The sequence below is a fragment of the Triticum aestivum genome, chromosome 6B (genome assembly GCF_018294505.1).
Source record: "Triticum aestivum cultivar Chinese Spring chromosome 6B, IWGSC CS RefSeq v2.1, whole genome shotgun sequence".
NCBI lineage: Eukaryota > Viridiplantae > Streptophyta > Magnoliopsida > Poales > Poaceae > Triticum > Triticum aestivum.
This window is the reverse complement of record NC_057810.1, coordinates 604279178-604296354: the sequence shown is the minus strand read 5'-3', so window position 1 is coordinate 604296354 and position 17177 is coordinate 604279178. Positions and strand designations below refer to the sequence as shown.

The 17177-nt window shown below is 44.3% G+C and overlaps 1 long non-coding RNA gene across 2 annotated transcripts; it reads right to left on the bottom strand.

Annotated features, from left to right (window-relative positions):
* Positions 1-7091: 7091 nt before the first annotated feature.
* Positions 7092-8862, bottom strand: LOC123138256 (uncharacterized). Of its 2 annotated transcripts, XR_006468918.1 has the most exons (4): positions 8537-8862; positions 8353-8437; positions 7977-8251; positions 7092-7195 (listed from the first exon to the last, which is right to left on the bottom strand). It is a non-coding gene; the product is annotated as an uncharacterized lncRNA (long non-coding RNA). The 2 variants fall into 2 exon arrangements; XR_006468917.1 differs by having other exon boundaries at positions 8353-8862.
* Positions 8863-17177: the final 8315 nt, after the last annotated feature.

Genomic DNA, 17177 nt, shown 5'->3' with positions numbered 1-17177 from the left:
CCACCTGAATTGGTCAAGCAAGTTCGGAGTTTCCTTGGCTTAGCGAGCTATTGTCGCCGCTTTGTCGAGAACTTCTCCAAAGTTGCCAAACCTCTAACTGAACTCCTCAAGAAAGATAAAAAGTTCGAGTGGACTCCACAATGTGAGCACAGCTTTCAGGAACTGAAAAGACGCCTGACATCTGCTCCCGTATTGGTACCACCAGATTTCTCTAAGGACTTTGTTATCTATTGCGACGCCTCGCGACAAGGACTAGAATGCAAGATCGTCACGTAATTGCTTATGCTTCACGGCAATTACACCCACATGAGGAGAATTATCCTACTCATGATCTAGAGCTTGTAGCTATAGTCTATGCACTTAAAACCTGGCGACATTACCTCCTCGGTAATTGTTGCGAAATCTTCACCGATCACCAAAGTCTGAAGTACATCTTCACCCAACCGGATTTGAATCTCAGGCAAAGACGTTGGGTTGAGTTGATCATAGATTTCGACTTAGGAATAACTTACACCCCAGGAAAGGCCAACGTCATGGCTGATGCACTAAGTCGTAAATCTTATTGTAACAATCTGATGTTACAACAAAGTCAACCGCTTCTCCATGAGGAATTTCGGAAGCTTAACCTTCACATTGTTCCTCAAGGATTCCTTTCCACCTTGGTGGCGAAACCTACCCTTACGGATCAGATCATCAAAGCACAGAAGGTAGATCCGAGGATTTCCCGCATCAAAAGAAACATCAAGAAAGGAGTTGCGAATTGTTTCTCCATTGATGATCAAGGAGTCATATACTTCGGGAACCGTCTAGTGGTTCCCAAAGTGCGAAACCTGAGGCTATTGATCCTAAAGGAAGCTCATGAATCTCCTCTCACCATTCATCCCGGTAGTACTAAGATGTATCAGGACCTACGCCAGAGGTTCTGGTGGACTAGGATGAAGAGAGACATTGCTCAGTTTGTTGCTAGCTGCGACGTCTGTCGCCGTGTAAAAGCAGAGCATCAGCGGCCTACTGGCACCCTTCAACCCTTAGCTATTCCCGAATGGAAATGGGATAAAATTGGTATGGATTTCATTACCGGTTTTCCCAGGACCAAGAGAGGGAATAACGCTATCTTCGTCGTTGTCGATCGTCTTTCCAAAGTAGCCCATTTCTTACCTGTTCGCGAGAGTATAACCGCTAGTCAATTAGTAGACTTGTACATCTTCCGAATAATGTCTCTCCATGGTGTTCCACTGGAAATTAACTCCGATCGAGGAAGTCTCTTCACCTCTCTATTTTGGGAAAGTTTCCAAAATGCTATGGGAACCCGCCTTTCTTTTAGCACTGCTTTTCACCCTCAATCAAGTGGTCAAGTAGAACGTGTCAACCAGATTCTAGAAGACATGCTTCGAGCTTCGGTTATCTCATTCGGAATGGATTGGGAGAAATGCCTTCCATTTGCCGAATTTGCTTATAACAACAGCTATCAATCTAGCTTGGGTAAAGCCCCTTTTGAAGTTCTCTATGGACGAAGGTGTCGAACGCCTCTTAACTGGTCAGAAACCGGGGAAAGACAATTCTTTGGCCCAGACATGATCCAGGAAGCAGAAGAGCAAGTTCGCATTGTTCATGAAAAGTTGAAAACAGCCCAATCTCGTCAAAAGAGTCAATACGACCGAAAACATAAGGCTATGACCTTTGAGGTTGACGAGAAGGCTTACCTTCGGGTTACTCCTCTGAAGGGAACCCATCGCTTCGGTATCAAAGGCAAATTGGCTCCTCGCTACATTGGACCCTTTCGCATTCTCGCTAAACGAGGAGAAGTTGCCTACCAATTGGAATTACCTCCGCATCTTTCCAGAGTCCATGATGTCTTCCACGTTTCTCAACTCAGGCGTTGCTTCTCGGATCCTATCCGTGCAGTGGACCACGAAACGCTTGATCTTCAAGATAACCTCACGTATCGAGAGTACCCCGTTCGTATCCTCGATCAAGCCGAGCGTACCACTCAACGTCATAATATCAAGTTTCTCAAGGTTCAATGGTCGCACCATTCTGAGAAGGAAGCAACTTGGGAAAGGGAGGATCGTCTTCGACTTGAGTACCCCGCCTTCTTTCCGGAGGAACCTAAATCTCGGGACGAGATTCTTTTGAGTGGGGGTGAGTTGTCACACCCTAGCTAGTTCATGCATTAGAGTGTTGCATCATGTCTATTCTTTCATCAGAAACTTGAAATGGGGATGACAGAACCCCCAGCCCCCTCTGAATCCAACTAGGGTTTACTAAAAATATTTTCAATGAACCTGAAATGCCCTTCCAAAATGTCCATCATTTTTGTCTTGGTTCAGAACCTCTGCCAAAAGTGATGCATAGTTTTCTAGGTCATCCTAAGGTCTTTGAATTAACTCATAAGTATTTGAGTTTGGGCATTTAAATTATATAAAATTATTTTGAATGCTCAAATATTTCCAAACTAAAATGTTCCATGCTGTAAATATTCCAACTAAGGACCAGGAGCAGTTTGGGGAATTTAGGAGTTGTCTAGGTATTTTTAATAAGTCCACAAACTTACAGAATAAAGCAGAAACAGGAAAATAGGAAGAAAACCTTACCTAGCGCCTACTAACCGGCCCACCTGCCGGCCCAGCCCAGCTGCCGCGCCAGCGAGCTGCTTGGCTCGGCCAGGCAGGCAGGCAGGTGCTCGGCGGCGAGCACCGCATGGGTGCCACACACCTGGTCGCCGCCTCGCCGCTCCCCTCGTCCAGCTGATGATGGAGATCGCTCCCCCCCTCTCCCCCGAACCCCTCAGACATCTCCTCTCCTCCCCAGCTCCTCTCCCTCGTGCTCCCCAGCCATGGCCGACGCCACCGCCGCCGCCCCATCGCCGTAGCCGCGCTCCCCGCCGTCCGTGCTCCGTCTCGCCGTGTCTAGGAGCTCCGCCGCCATCCTCTTCGTCGAGCTAGCCGAGCCCCGCGTGCTCGTGTGGCCCGAGTCCACCGCACCGACTCTACCCGAGTCCGCCGTCGCCGGAGATCCCCTGCAACGCCGTCGCCGCATCAGTCCATCCCCGACCCCGCCAGTTGCCTCCACGAGTGCCCTGTGAGCCTAGCTACCTCCCCTTCCCTTTCTCTCTCGCCCCCGAGCTGTGTAGCAACTGCACGAAGATCACCCGCACGCACCACCGCGGAGATCGTCGCCGACGTGCTCCCGGCCATCCTCCGGTCACCTCTCAGTGTCCATCGCACTCACCACGTCGCGTAGGGTCTAACCATACACTCCCCACACCTCACCACACACCCTGGCCCCGAGTTCGCCTCCACCCGAACTCCGGCGGCCACCTAGGTCATCGTCGGCGCCGATTCTGGCCACCCCGACCCCACCAAGAGCTGCGGTTTGTCCCCAGCTCCACTTAGATGCCTTCCGCGACCCATTTGGTGGCCGGAACGGCCCAAAGCACTTCCGCCGCCGCGTCGGGCTCGCCGGCGGCTAAACGCCGGTGCAGCCGACTTGACTTTGACCACGGGTGGGCCCTGGTTGACTCTGTTGAGTCAATGACAGGTGGGGCCCAGCCCTGTTAACTAATCCGGTTTAGTTCTAATTAATTTTTAGCTAAACTAATTGTGCTGACATGCGGGACCCACTGGTCAGTTTGACCTGGACCGGCCTATTGACCTGCTGAGGTCAGCATGACATCATGCTGACGCAGTAATCCTTTTCTGGAATTAAAATAAATCTAGAATGATTTATAAATTCCAGAAAATCCCCCAAACTTCAAAAATTCATAGTAAATCAACCATAACTCCAAATGCAAAGTGTTATATATGAAAAATGATCAGAAAAATCCAATCTATCCATCTGTACTAGTTTCATGCATGTTTAAACAAGCTAACCTACTGTTTATTGCAGAACAAGTTAAAGCACCTTATAAGGGCCATGTATGAGTTTGAAACTTGAATCTTTGATTCAAAATGGTTCAAACCCATCTGGTTTTAGTTGCATTAGCCCAACACACTCATATTGCCATGTTTCATGCATGCATCATATTACTGCATATTGTTTGGTGATGTTGTGTATCGGTGCTCTCTGCGGCAGGTCCTGCCCTTGAGGAGTATCGTGATTACCCCAACGAAGAACAATATCAGTGCATCGACCCATCAGGCAAGCAACCAACCATTTGATCATATCGATACAATCCCATGTTCTCGCTTCTGCTCTCTTTTACTGCATTAAGACAACGCGTTCCAAACTGCTGTGTGCTACGGTAGTTGAACCCATTTCCTCTGCATGACCTGTCATTGCCACAGTAACTAGATGAAACCCACTAGCATGTGTAGGAGTTGATTGAGCCATATGTATGTGTTGTTCCTACCTTGCTATGCCTGCTATGCTTAGAGTCGAGTCAGGTCTGGTTCATCTGGGTGATGGGCTAGAGTGAAATGATCATGCCGGTAATGAGAGTGATGTGGTGAACACGATTTGGTAAAGGTATCGATGAAAGGCCATGTAGGAGTACATGGTGGGTTGTTTCATTGAAGCCGTCCTTAAGCACTGAGATCTGTATGTGTGATTTAAGAATCATCTACTACCATGCATTGGGCCTGAAACCAATGGACCCTCTCGGCTTCTTATTCACCCTAGTCCTCTGTCCAGGAGTTGCAAGTAATTTCTGGTGTTTGTAGCCTACTGGAGGCCGTGGACAGCGCTGACCATAGCGGTGGGCTGTGATGCGGTAGGTATGTGGCACGGTGTACCGGATACCCGTTAGGTATCTCGGGAACCCTGTACACATCGTTCGGGGCCGTATGTGGAAACCTCGGCCGGACTCCCTGCGGATGGAACCTGGATAGGCGATAAACCTGGACTAGAGAATTAGGTGTTTAGGTAGGTCGTGGCCGACACCCACGTTGGGCTTCCGCTTGAAGGTTGCCGAGTACATGTCGTGTAAACGGCGGTAAGTGGTGAGAGCGTGTATGAAGAAGTACACCCCTGCAGGGTTAACATTATCTATTCGAATAGCCGCGTCCGCGGTAAAGGACTACTTGGTTTCCTATACAGTTCATAGACAAGTAAATGGATACTACTAAAAATCTCAAGATAAGCGTGAGTGCCAAGGATGGTTCTTCCGTAGGATGACGGAGGTGGATCCTCGGTGGTGTATTGAAGTGGTGAGTAGTGTACTCGTGTGCGCAAAACCATTTCAAGTTGGTGTATCGTAGGATAGCTTAGCCAAGAGTCAAAGCTGGCTTGCTGCAATAACCCCACCAACCCTTCTTGATAATGTGCATGTATGTAGGATCTGATGTAAGTCTTGCTGAGTACCTTTGTACTCATGTTGCTTTAATTTACATTTTTCAGAAGACGCTGCAACCCCTTCTGATGGGTTCTTCGTAGAAGTTGACATCGATGAGTATACCGAGGCCCAGGTGGTGATCCTGAGCTTGTGAAGGACCACGTAGTATAGCCAGGCTTTCCCAAGCCTCTTTTATTTTACTAGTTGTCTGTACCCAGACAAGTTACTTCCGCTGTTGGCTTGTATGTCTGTATGACTTGAATGCTGGGTCGTGTGACCCGTACTTGTGTGTATGATATGTATGGCTCTCTGAGCCTTAAATAAAGTACTGGTGTCGTAGAGTCATGTTGTGATGCCTTGTTGTATTTGCACATATCGAGCATATTGTGTGTATGATTGAAATGCTTGGTATGTGTGGGATCTGACTATCTAGTTGTTTATTCTTAGTAGCCTCTCTTACTGGGAAATGTCTCCTAGTGTCTCCACTGAGCCTTGGTAGCTTGCTACTGCTCCGGAACACTTAGGCTGGCCGGCATGTGTCCTTCTTTGTTCCTGTTTCTGTCCCTTCGGGGAAATGTCACACGATGGATACCGGAGTCCTGTTAGCCCGCTACAGCCCGATTTACCGGAGTCCTGCTAGCCCAGTGCTACAGCCTGGATTCACTTGCTGATGACCGACACGTTCGATGCTGGGTCATGGATGCCTGTCCCTGTAAGTCTGTGCCACTTTGGGTTTACGACTAGCCATGTCAGCCCGGGCTCCTTACCATATGGATGCTAGCGACACTATCATATACGTGTGCCAAAAGGCGCAAACGGTCCCGGGCAAAGGTAAGAGGACACCCGTGGGAAAACCGTGCGTGAGGCCGCAAAGTGATATGAGGTGTTACATGCTAGATCGATGTGGCATCGAGTCGGGGTCCTAACAACCGGACATTAACAAATTCCCATCTGCCTATAAACGCAGGCACGACTTTCGAAAGTTTATACCCTGCAGGGGTGTCCCAACTTAGCCCATGATAAGCTCTTGCGATCAACGAAGGATATACCTTCTCCCAGGAAGACCCGATCAGACTCGGAATCCCGGTTTACAAGACATTTCGACAATGGTAAAACAAGACCAGCAAAGCCGCCCAGTTGTGCCGACAAATCCTGATAGGAGCTGCACATATCTCGTTCTCAAGGCACACCGGATAAGTGAAGCGTATAGGAACTGACGTAATCCAAGTTGCCAAGGAATGGTCCCGCACGGTGCTCTAGTTTGGACCAACACTCGGAGGAGCACTGGCCCGGGGGGTAAATAAAGATGACCCTTGAGTCTGCAGAACCCAAGGGAAAAAGGCTTAGGTGGCAAATGTTAAAACCAATGTTGGGCCTTGCTGGAGGAGTTTTATTCAAAGCAAACTGTCAAGGGGGTCCCATAAATCACCCAACCGTGTAAGGAACGCAAAATCCGGGAACATAATACCGATATGACGGAAACTAAGGCGGCAAGAGTGGAACAAAACACCAGGCATAAGGCCGAGTCTTCCACCCTTTACCAAGTATATAGATGCATTAATTAAATGAGAGATATTGTGCTATCCCAACATAATCCTGTCCATCATGGAGCAATCTTCAACTTCACCTACAACTAACAACGCTATAAGAGGGGCTGAGCAAAGCGGTAACATAGCCAAACAATGGTTTGCTAGGAAGGGTGAAAAGGTTAGAGGCTGACATGACAATATGGGAGGCATGGTAAACAAGTGATAGGTAGCGCATCATAGCGATAGAATGAAGCAACTAGCAAGCAAAGATAGAAGTGATATCGAGGGTAATGGTCATCTTGCCTGAGATCCTGCAAGGAAGAAGAACGAGTCCACGAAGAAGACAAACGGACGTAGTCGAACGAATCCTCACAACTCCGGAACGAAACCGAAGCTAACAAGAGAAGCAAACCGGAAAGAAGCAAGCAACATGGTAAACACACAAGCATAATCATGGCATGATGCACAATCAAGTATGATGCATGTCCGGTTTAATGAGGCATGGCATGGCCTTATGCAACAAACAATACTACAAATTAAGTGGAGCTCAATATGCAATGAGTTGCATATTGACAAAACACCACATCGAGTTATTTAGTTCACTCTTGTTTAGGTACACAACAATATTAAATGTTGTTAAACATGGCAAGAGATGAAACATAAGTAAACTAACTATCTAGGCAAGTTTAAATGGGGCCGGAACAACAAACAACAATTTCAGAAAATCCCCATATGCATATTTTCGATTAGGTACTGTTCTGCCCTAAACCATATTTTAAGGTTGTTAAACAGGAAAATAAACTAGACCATGTTAAACTAGGCATTTTTCCACCCCATTTGCATATAAAGTTTATTTAAAACAGAGTTACGGTTATTTAGTTATGAAATAAAGCATTTTAGCATGGCATTTGAGCAAATTTAAACAAACAACATTTTAAACATTTTAAACATGGATGAAAGTGGAATATTATTAATCTACACAAAATTCTAAGCATTTTACATGTTAATATCATTTTAAACCGATGCATGGTTTATGAGTTATTAAATGTATGATATATGAGGGGTTTTCTGCAAAACTGAAATACACTGGATAATGTTAAAATCGCAGCACGAAAAAAAACATTAGTCAGGCCGAATCTGAATCACGAGCCCAACAAGAAGGTGGGGCAGCTCACCCATGGGCCAAGGCCCGGTTGGTGGTGCTGGGCTGCAGGAGGTCTCGCTGGGCTAGCGCAGGCCAGTGGATCGGTCAACGCGGGGCGGTTGGATCGAGCAGGCGTTCGTTGCAGCATGGTGCAGCGGCGGGAAACAGAGGCAACGGCGGCGGCTTGGCGCAGGACTCCGGCGCGGGCGGTCGGCGCGAGAGGAACCGGGTGGAGGCGACCCGATCCGGCGGCAGAGAACTCCTATGGGGCAGCCAGGGCGGCGGCGGCCATGGGAGCTCCTACTTCTGTTCAAAGAGAAAAGGGGGAGATCATGAGAGGTCAGAGCGGCCAAAGAGAGAGAGAGAGAGAGAGAGAAAATCAGGGGCGCACGGCGGCGAGGCCTCACCGGCGAGGTGGAGGTAGCCGGAGGCAGCGGTCCGGCGAGGAGTAGCGGCGTCTTGAGCTCCTGGTGGCTGACGGTTTGTTGGTACCTGTCCATGGCGGGAAGAGAGACAGGGACATGAGACAGAGGGGGATCGAGAGCAGGTAACAGAGGAGACAGGAAAAGAAAAAAAGGGTGGCGTTGGGACCTGCTGGTCACCGGCGAGGACGCTTGCAGGAAGGTCCGGCGGCCTGGGGAACGGATCCGGGCGACGAGGAGCTCCTGTGCAGCACGGGAACCCACCTCCTGGTGACTTGCATGGGCTGTAGGAGGGAGGCGCGGGATCGCGAGGCCGAGGCAGGGGAACAGCGATGCGGTGGCTGCCCCTGGGATCAAACAAGGACGAGGGAAGCAGAGGAGACCGCAGTGCCTTCGGGATTGGGTAGAGGAGGAAACCGAGGAGAAGGGGATCTGGGAGGATCCCGAGGTGGGATTTTGGAGAGAGTGGCGGCGGCGAGGGACAAATCTCCTCGAATTTAGGGTTTGGTCTAATTTGGTTAGGGGTTGCTCTATATATAAGGAAACGAGGGAGTTTGGATCATCCGATCGAAATCCGACGGATGGGGATAAATAGGCCAGGGAGTCCAATAAATAAAACGAAGATATTTTCGGGATGTTTGGGGATGATTCGGATCCAACAGTGATGGCTGAGCGGGTCATGTCCGGGCAGGTTTCGGGCGCGCACGCGAGGGGGCTTGAGCACTTTACAGAGAGACTCCGGTTTAGGCAAGAGGGAAAAATGAAGAACAAGGTTGGTCTCGGAACGGTCAACAAAAGCAAGGGGGGGACGCGGCAACTATGAGCGGGCAAGTTTTATGAAAACGATGCCGATGCAATGCGAATGATGCCATGAGATGCATGACATGAACAAAATGCAAAATGAAAGACCCAAACCCCAACCACAGAGGAAATAACATATGACATAGCCGGAAATGGCAAGAGTTGGATTTACAGATATGGAAAGTTGTATCTGGGGCGTTACAACACTCCACCACTACGAGAGGATCTCGTCCCGAGATCTAGGATGGCACCGGAGGGAAAAGGAAGAGGAAGATAAGAGGTAAACTAAGTTGCTTCTTCGACAAACGAGTGAAACCACGAACCTTGAGAGGTTGAACAAATTGAAAGAAACAAAACAACAGAGATGACGAAGATTGCAAGCAGTTCGTTGGACAAGAGGAACAAGGAATATTCCGAGAACTTGAAGGTTGCAAAGACATGAATCAAGAGTTTAATGGACAAGATAGAATTCGAAACCACTCCGGTTGAACATGGAAGGAATAGAACATGAACTTGAGAAGATGGGATGATACTTGATGAAATCAACAACACACTGCGTTCGGAACTATTGAAAGAATGGTACAATGGGTAAGAAGGATTTCAGACAACACTAAGATTGAAAAGAGAGGCAAAACTTAATAAGATGAAAGAACTTGAATGAGAACACAACACTCCGGTTAAATGGATAAGCAAGAAAATAACATGATCTTGACAAAACGAGATGATGGTTGAAGAGAGCAACATCACAATGCCTCCGGAACGAAAGAATAGAAGCTAGATTGTTGGGATAAAGGGACGGAGAAGAAAATGACAACTTTTTCCACAAATGAACTTGGAAAGCATCCTTCCAAGAAGGTTATAACGGAGTTGTTGGAAAGACCAACAACGAAACGAATAAGCTTGTAGTGGGCTTATGGAAAACTTCTCAAAATTTGAGGTGCAATTCTACCACTAACAGAGACAATTGCTTGCTTGAGATCAACGAAGGGATGAAAAACCTCTTTCACCGAGAAGGATATGGAGAAAGCTTGGATCATTGATAAGCACCACAAATAGCAACATTCCTTAGGGAAGGCTTTAGGTGAAATATAACCCAAGATAACTCCAACAACGAGGTTGATGGTTGAAAAGATCTCTTGAACAAAGAGAAAATGATGGATTTAAATATGTCACTCTTGACAACTTGTGAATCATGAAACGCGAAAGGAAATTATCAAGAATGACATAACACCATCTCAAAAGATAAGATAGAGAGAATTGCACTTCAGAATGCAAGATGAAGAATGCTTGAACTCCTCAAAACAAAACGTGTGTTGAACACCATGTTTATTTTTGAGTATAGCCTGGCGAATCATAACTTCAAGAAAAATCTTGAAGAACAATTGAAGAATGAAAAGGAATCCTTGATGAACCACCATGTAGAGCATCCATGAAGAACTCCGATAAAGAAAAATGATTATGAAGAAGAATTGGAGGTTGAAGAGAACCAAAATTGAAGCCTTGCAATGATTTAGATGGAGCTACGAAATGAGTAAACTTTGAACTCCGGGCAAGAAAGATGAATAACTTGGAACCGAGAATTACTTCCTGATGAACAAACTCCAGAAGAAGGAATTAATCACCTGGATGAAACAAGAATAAGAATTATGTCATGCCTATCCTTCATCAATTTAAATTGATGACAAGCAATGGATTTGACATACTACTTATTCTCGTAGAAAGGATTGAAAAGAGATATTTCTCAACTTGGGAAGGTCTTCAACGAACCACCGGCAGGATTGAAACAACGAATACATTAATATGAGGACATAGGAAAAGGAATCTGGAATGAACCACCGTAAGAATTGAAAATGAACGTAGCAAAGGAAAAATTCACCGGGAAGATTTTGGAAAACGAATGAAGATACTTGAGGGGATTTAGATGCAAGAGAACAAAGAGATCATGAACTGATTAGAGGGTATTTGAATGATTGACCGGTAAGATTTGGAGAATGAGAGCTGAAAGCTAAGAATGAATAATTCTGAGATGATGAGCTCCGGAGAATCAAACTGAAGAGACTCCTGAATTGCTCTGGATGGGTGAAAAGAATTTTCATAATCGAAAACAATTACGAGAGGATGGCATCAAGCTTGAACTACGCATCTTTGGAAGAATGGGTAAGGATTTAAGAGGAACTCTTCTTCGGTCTTCAAAATCCGAGAATGACGACGAGAAACACCACCATGAATTGTTGAGGTACTCCGGAATGAAGAGCAGAAAGGTTGAACCAGCGATGAAAAGAATATGAAAGCAAACTTGGAGGATACATTTGACTGTTAAGAAATCATTCTTATGTCAAACTTTGAAAGAATTTGAGAATCGCTCTGGATAAGTTAGAAGAGTTAGGTAAGATCCTGGGAAAAGACCTGTGGGTTAGGGCCCACTCAAAGATACACCATTGAACGATTGATTGAAAGGGGGGATTGCACCGGTTGAATTAAATGGCTTGAATGAGATAACAACCTCAAAATAACTTGAACGGATTGAGAATGGAAACACGAATCTTCCAAGATATCTTCAACACTCCGGATAAGAACAGGGCAAGGTGAATAAATAAGAGAGCCTTGGATAAGAAATTCACATGGGAAGAGGGAAAAACAAAGAAAAAGGTTGGTCTCGAAACGGTCAACAAAAGCAAGGGGGGGACGCGGCAACTACGAGCGAATGCAAGTTTTATGAAAACGATGCCGATGCAATGCGAATGATGCCATGAGATGCACGACATGAACAAAATGCGAAATGAAAGACCAAAACCCCAACCACGGAGGAAATAACATATCACATAGCCGGAAATGGCAAGAGTTGGAGTTACGGATATGGAAAGTTGTATCCGGGGCATTACACAGAACCACAAGCAAATTAAACCAATCATAGCAATTCATCAATCACCGATAGGACAACAAAAATCTACTCAGACATCATAGGATGGCAACACATCATTGGATAATAATATGAAGCATAAAGCACCATGTTCAAGTAGAGGGTACATCGGGTTGCGGGAGAGTGGACCGCTGAATATAGATGGGGGAAGGTGATGGAGATGTTGGTGAAGATGGCGGAGGTGTTGGTGAAGATCACGGTGATGATGATGGCCCCCGGCGGCGTTCCGGCGCCACCGGAAGCAAGGGGGAGAGAGCCCCCTTCTTCTTCTTCTTCTTCCTTGACCTTATCCCTAGATGGGAGAAGGGTTTACCCTCTGGTCCTTGGCTCCCATGGCTTGGGAGGGGCGAGAGCCCCTCCGAGATTGGATCTATCTCTCTGTTTCTGCGTTCTCAGATTCTACCCCTTCACCGTTTCTTTAATATCCGGAGATCCGTAACTCCGATTGGGGTGAATCTTTCGCCCAGATTTTTCTCATAAAATTAGCTTTCTTGCGGCAAAAGAAGGGCATCAACCGCCTTATGGGTGGCCCACGAGAGCCCAGGGCGCGCCCCCCTGTCTCATGGCCACCTCGGACACTGTTTCGCATTGTTTCTTCCTCCGGAAAATCCCAAACATTCCAAAATAATTCTCCGTCCGTTTTTATCCCGTTTCGATTCCATTTGATATTGGTTTTCTGCAAAACATAATACATGCAACAAACAGGAACTGGCACTGGGTACTGGCAATATGTTAGTCCCAAAAATAGTATAAAAAGTTGCCAAAAGTATATGAAAGTTGGAGAATATTGGCATGGAACAATCAAAAATTATATATACAACGGAGACGTATCAGCATCCCCAAGCTTAGTTCATGCTCGTCCTCGAGTAGGTAAATGATAAAAAAGACAATTTTTGATGTGGAATGCTACCTAGCATAATCTTGATCATATGTCTAATCATGGCATGAATATTAAGACATGAGTGATTCAAAGCAATAGTCTATCATTTGCCATAAAAACAATAATACTTCAAGCATACCAACCAAGCAATTATGTCTTATCGAAATAACATAGCCAAAGAAAGCTCATCCCTACAAAATCATATAGTCTGGCTATGCTCCATCTTCGTCACACAAAATACTCCCATCATGCACAACCCCGATGACGAGCCGAGCAATTGGTTCATACTTTTTAACGCGCTTCAGCTTTTTCAACTCTTATGCAATACATGAGCGCAAGCCATGGACATAGCACTATATTGGTAAATGGTGGTGGTTGTAAGGACAAAAAGTGAGAGAAGATAGTCTCACATCAACTAGGCGTATCAATGGACTATGGATATGCCCATCAATAGATATCAATGTGAGTGAGTAGGGATTGCCATGCAACGGATGCACTAGAGCTATAAATATATGAGAGCTCAACAAAAGAAACTAAGTGGGTGTGCATCTAACTTGCTTGCTCACGAAGACCTAGGGCACTTTGAGGAAGCCCATCATTGGAATATACAAGCCAAGTTCTATAATGAAAAATTCCCACTAGTATATGAAAGTGAAAGCATAGGAGACTCTCTCTATGAAGAACATGGTGCTACTCTGAAGCACAAGTGTGGTAAAAGGATAGTAACATTGCCCCTTCTCTCTTTTTCTCTCATTTTTTATTTTTATTTTTCATCATTTTTCATCATTTTTATTTATTTTTTTCTTTCTTTTTTGGTGGGCTTCTTTGGCCTTTTTTTATTTGGGCTTCTTTGGCCTCTTTTATTTTTCATAAAGTCCGGAGTCTCATCCCGACTTGTGGGGGAATCATAGTCTCCTTCATCCTTTCCTCACTGGGGCAATGCTCTAATAATGATGATCATCACACTTTTGCTTACTTACAACTCAATATTACAACTTGATATCTCGAACAAAGATATGACTCTATATGAATGCTTTCGGCGGTGTTCCGGGATGTGCAATGATCTAGCATAGCAATGACATCAAAAAACAGACAAGCCATGAAAACATCATGCTAGCTATCTTACGATCATGCAAAGCAATATGACAATGAATGCTCAAGTCATGTATATGAAGATGATGAAAGTTGCATGGCAATATATCTCGGAATGGCTATGGAAATGCCATGATAGGTAGGTATGGTGGCTGTTTTGAGGAAGGTAAATAATGGGTTCATGATACCGGCGAAAGTTGCGTGACACAATAGAGGCTAGCAAAGTGGAAGGGTGATTGTGCGTATATCCATGGACTCACATTAGTCATAAAGAACTCATATACTTATTGCAAAAGTCTACTTAGCCCTCGAAGCAAAGTACTACTACGCATGCCCCTAGGGGGATAGATTGGTAGGAAAAGACCATCGCTCGTCCCCGACTGCCACTCATAAGGAAGACAATCAAAAAGCACCTCATGCTCCAACTTCGTTACATAACGGTTCACCATACATGCATGCTACGGGACTTGCAAACCTCAACACAAGCATTTCTCAATTTCACAATTACGCAACTAGCACGACTCTAATATCACCACCTTTATATCGCAAAACTATTGCAAGGAATCAAACATATCATATTCAGTGATCTACAAGTTTTATGTAGGATTTTATGACTAACCATGTGAATGACCAATTCCTTTCATCTCTCTAAATAGATATAAGTGAAGCAAGAGAGTTTAATTCTTTCTACAAAAGATATGCCCACGCTCTAACAATTATAAGTGAAGCAAAAGAGCATTCTACAAATGGCGGTTTTCTATGTGAAGAGAAACAGGTAATCCAAACTTCAAATGATATAAGTGAAGCACATGAAGCATTCTATAAAGCCATACTCAAAAGATCTAAGTGAAGTGCAATGATCATTCTATAAATCAACCAAGGACTATCTCATACCAGCATGGTGCATAAAAGAAAAGTGAAAACTAAATGCAAAAGACGCTCCAACACTTGCACATAATGCACGAATGAAACGAATACGAAAACATACCGATAATTGTTGAAGAAAGACGGGATGCCTTCCGGGGCATCCCCAAGCTTAGACGCTTGAGTCTCCTTCAATATTTACTAGGGGTGACTCGGGCATCCCCAAGCTTGAGCTCTTGCCTCTCTTCCTTTTCCTCATATCGAGACATCCTCGATTAGACACTATAAAGCAAATTACCACTCTAAGTACTGTTGAAAACCAATTCATATTTTTTTTCATTATTTCTACTGTAATATAACTTTTCCATGGCTTAATCCACTAATATAAATTGATAGATTCATCAAAACAAGCAAACTATGCATCAAAAACAGAATCTGTCAAAAACAGAACAGTCTGTAGAAATATGAACATTCACCATACTTCTGGTACCCCAACAATTCTACCCAAATTAGGAAAAATAAACAAGTTGTACAGAAAGACATTGCAAAAGGAATCATCACAATTTGACGTTTCAGGTAAAAATGTAAAATCGTGCACTACAGCCAAAGTTTCTGTCCTGCACCGTACAAACCAACAAGCACTGTAAACATCCTGAAGGCAAACCTTGGCACATTATTTTTATAATACAATGGAATTCTACAAGGGGATAATTATTTTGATGAAAAGTTTCTGTAACAAGATTCACAAAGTTTCCGTGAGCATGAACAAAGTCAAGGCTAGCTCCCACTTCAACAATGCTTGTCTTTCTCACTTTCACTTTCCTTTTTGAAAAGTTTTAGGTTCCCCTCTTTATTTTTTTGTTTTTAGACTATATAAAATCACTCAACAGAAATAAATGACTCTCTAAAACTTCCGGGTTGTCTCCCTGGTAGCGCTTTCTTTAAAGCCATTAAGCTAGGCATTTAGTGCTCAAGTAATGAATCCACCTGGATCCCAAGGTATATCAAAGCCAATTTTAATTAACAATGATTTGTAATTTAGTAGTGAGCACAAAGTAACATATATCATGCAACAACGAAGTATAACTCTCTTCCTATGCATTGGCATGTCATAAAAGAACAATTCATGCACACCAAGTAAAGGCCAATGCATAGTATAAGCAGTTTCTTGCAATTCCATCGTGTTGGAAACATAAAGAGGCGGAGATGTAGTTCCTCTCTCATAATAATTGCAAGTAGGAGCAGCAAGCACATGCATATTATATCTATCAAAATCATCATGTGCAATGGTGAAAGGCAACCCATCAATATAATCCTTAATAAGCACAAACTTCTCCGAAAAAGTGTAGTAGGGAGAATTCAAAAAGATAATAGGACTATCATGCGTGGGTGCAATAGCAACAATTTCATGTTTAACATAAGGAACTATAGCAAGTTCATCTCCATAAGCATAATTCATATTGGCATCTTGGCCACAAGCATAGCAAGCATCATCAGAAAGGGACATTTCAAACAAATTCAAGGGATCATAGCAATCATCATAGCAATCATCCTTCGGTAAGCATGAAGGGGAATTAAATAATGCATGAGTTGAAGGGTTACTCTCATTAGAAGGTGGGCACGGGTAACTAATCCGCTATTCCTCCTTTTGTTCTTCGCTCTCCTCATCATCTTTTTCATCCAATGAGCTCACAGTTTCATCAATTTCTTCATCCATAGCTTCCTGCAAAATATTAGTCTCTTCTTGGACAGCGGAGACTTTCTTCATAAAAGCATTAATATAATAATTGTATTCATAATTTTCATAGCAATATCTAAGTATAGCAAGATTTTCAGGCCTATAACCATCACCATCAAAAGCTTCATACTTTTCAAACAAAGCTTCAATTTCATAAGCAGCCTTAAAAGCAACAAATTCTTCTATTTGTTCCACATCATAGTAATCATATATACCATTAGCATAAGAAGCTAAGGTTTTATTATCATTAAATTTGCATGAAAGGGAAGGTGTGGAGCCTCCATCTAGAGCAACAAGTAATATCATATCTCAAGCAGAGATTCCAGGCATACCAACGCAATATAATAAATTGATCCCATAATAGTTTCCCTTTTTGTGTCGAGCGATAATCCCTAAAGTATTCACGTTGATCCAACGTGTCTCCCATTATAAAGTTGAATGGGGTTTTCTCAGGATTATCAAAGTAGTACATAATATCTTTCACATAATGAGAATCGGGGGTTTTAGGAGTTACC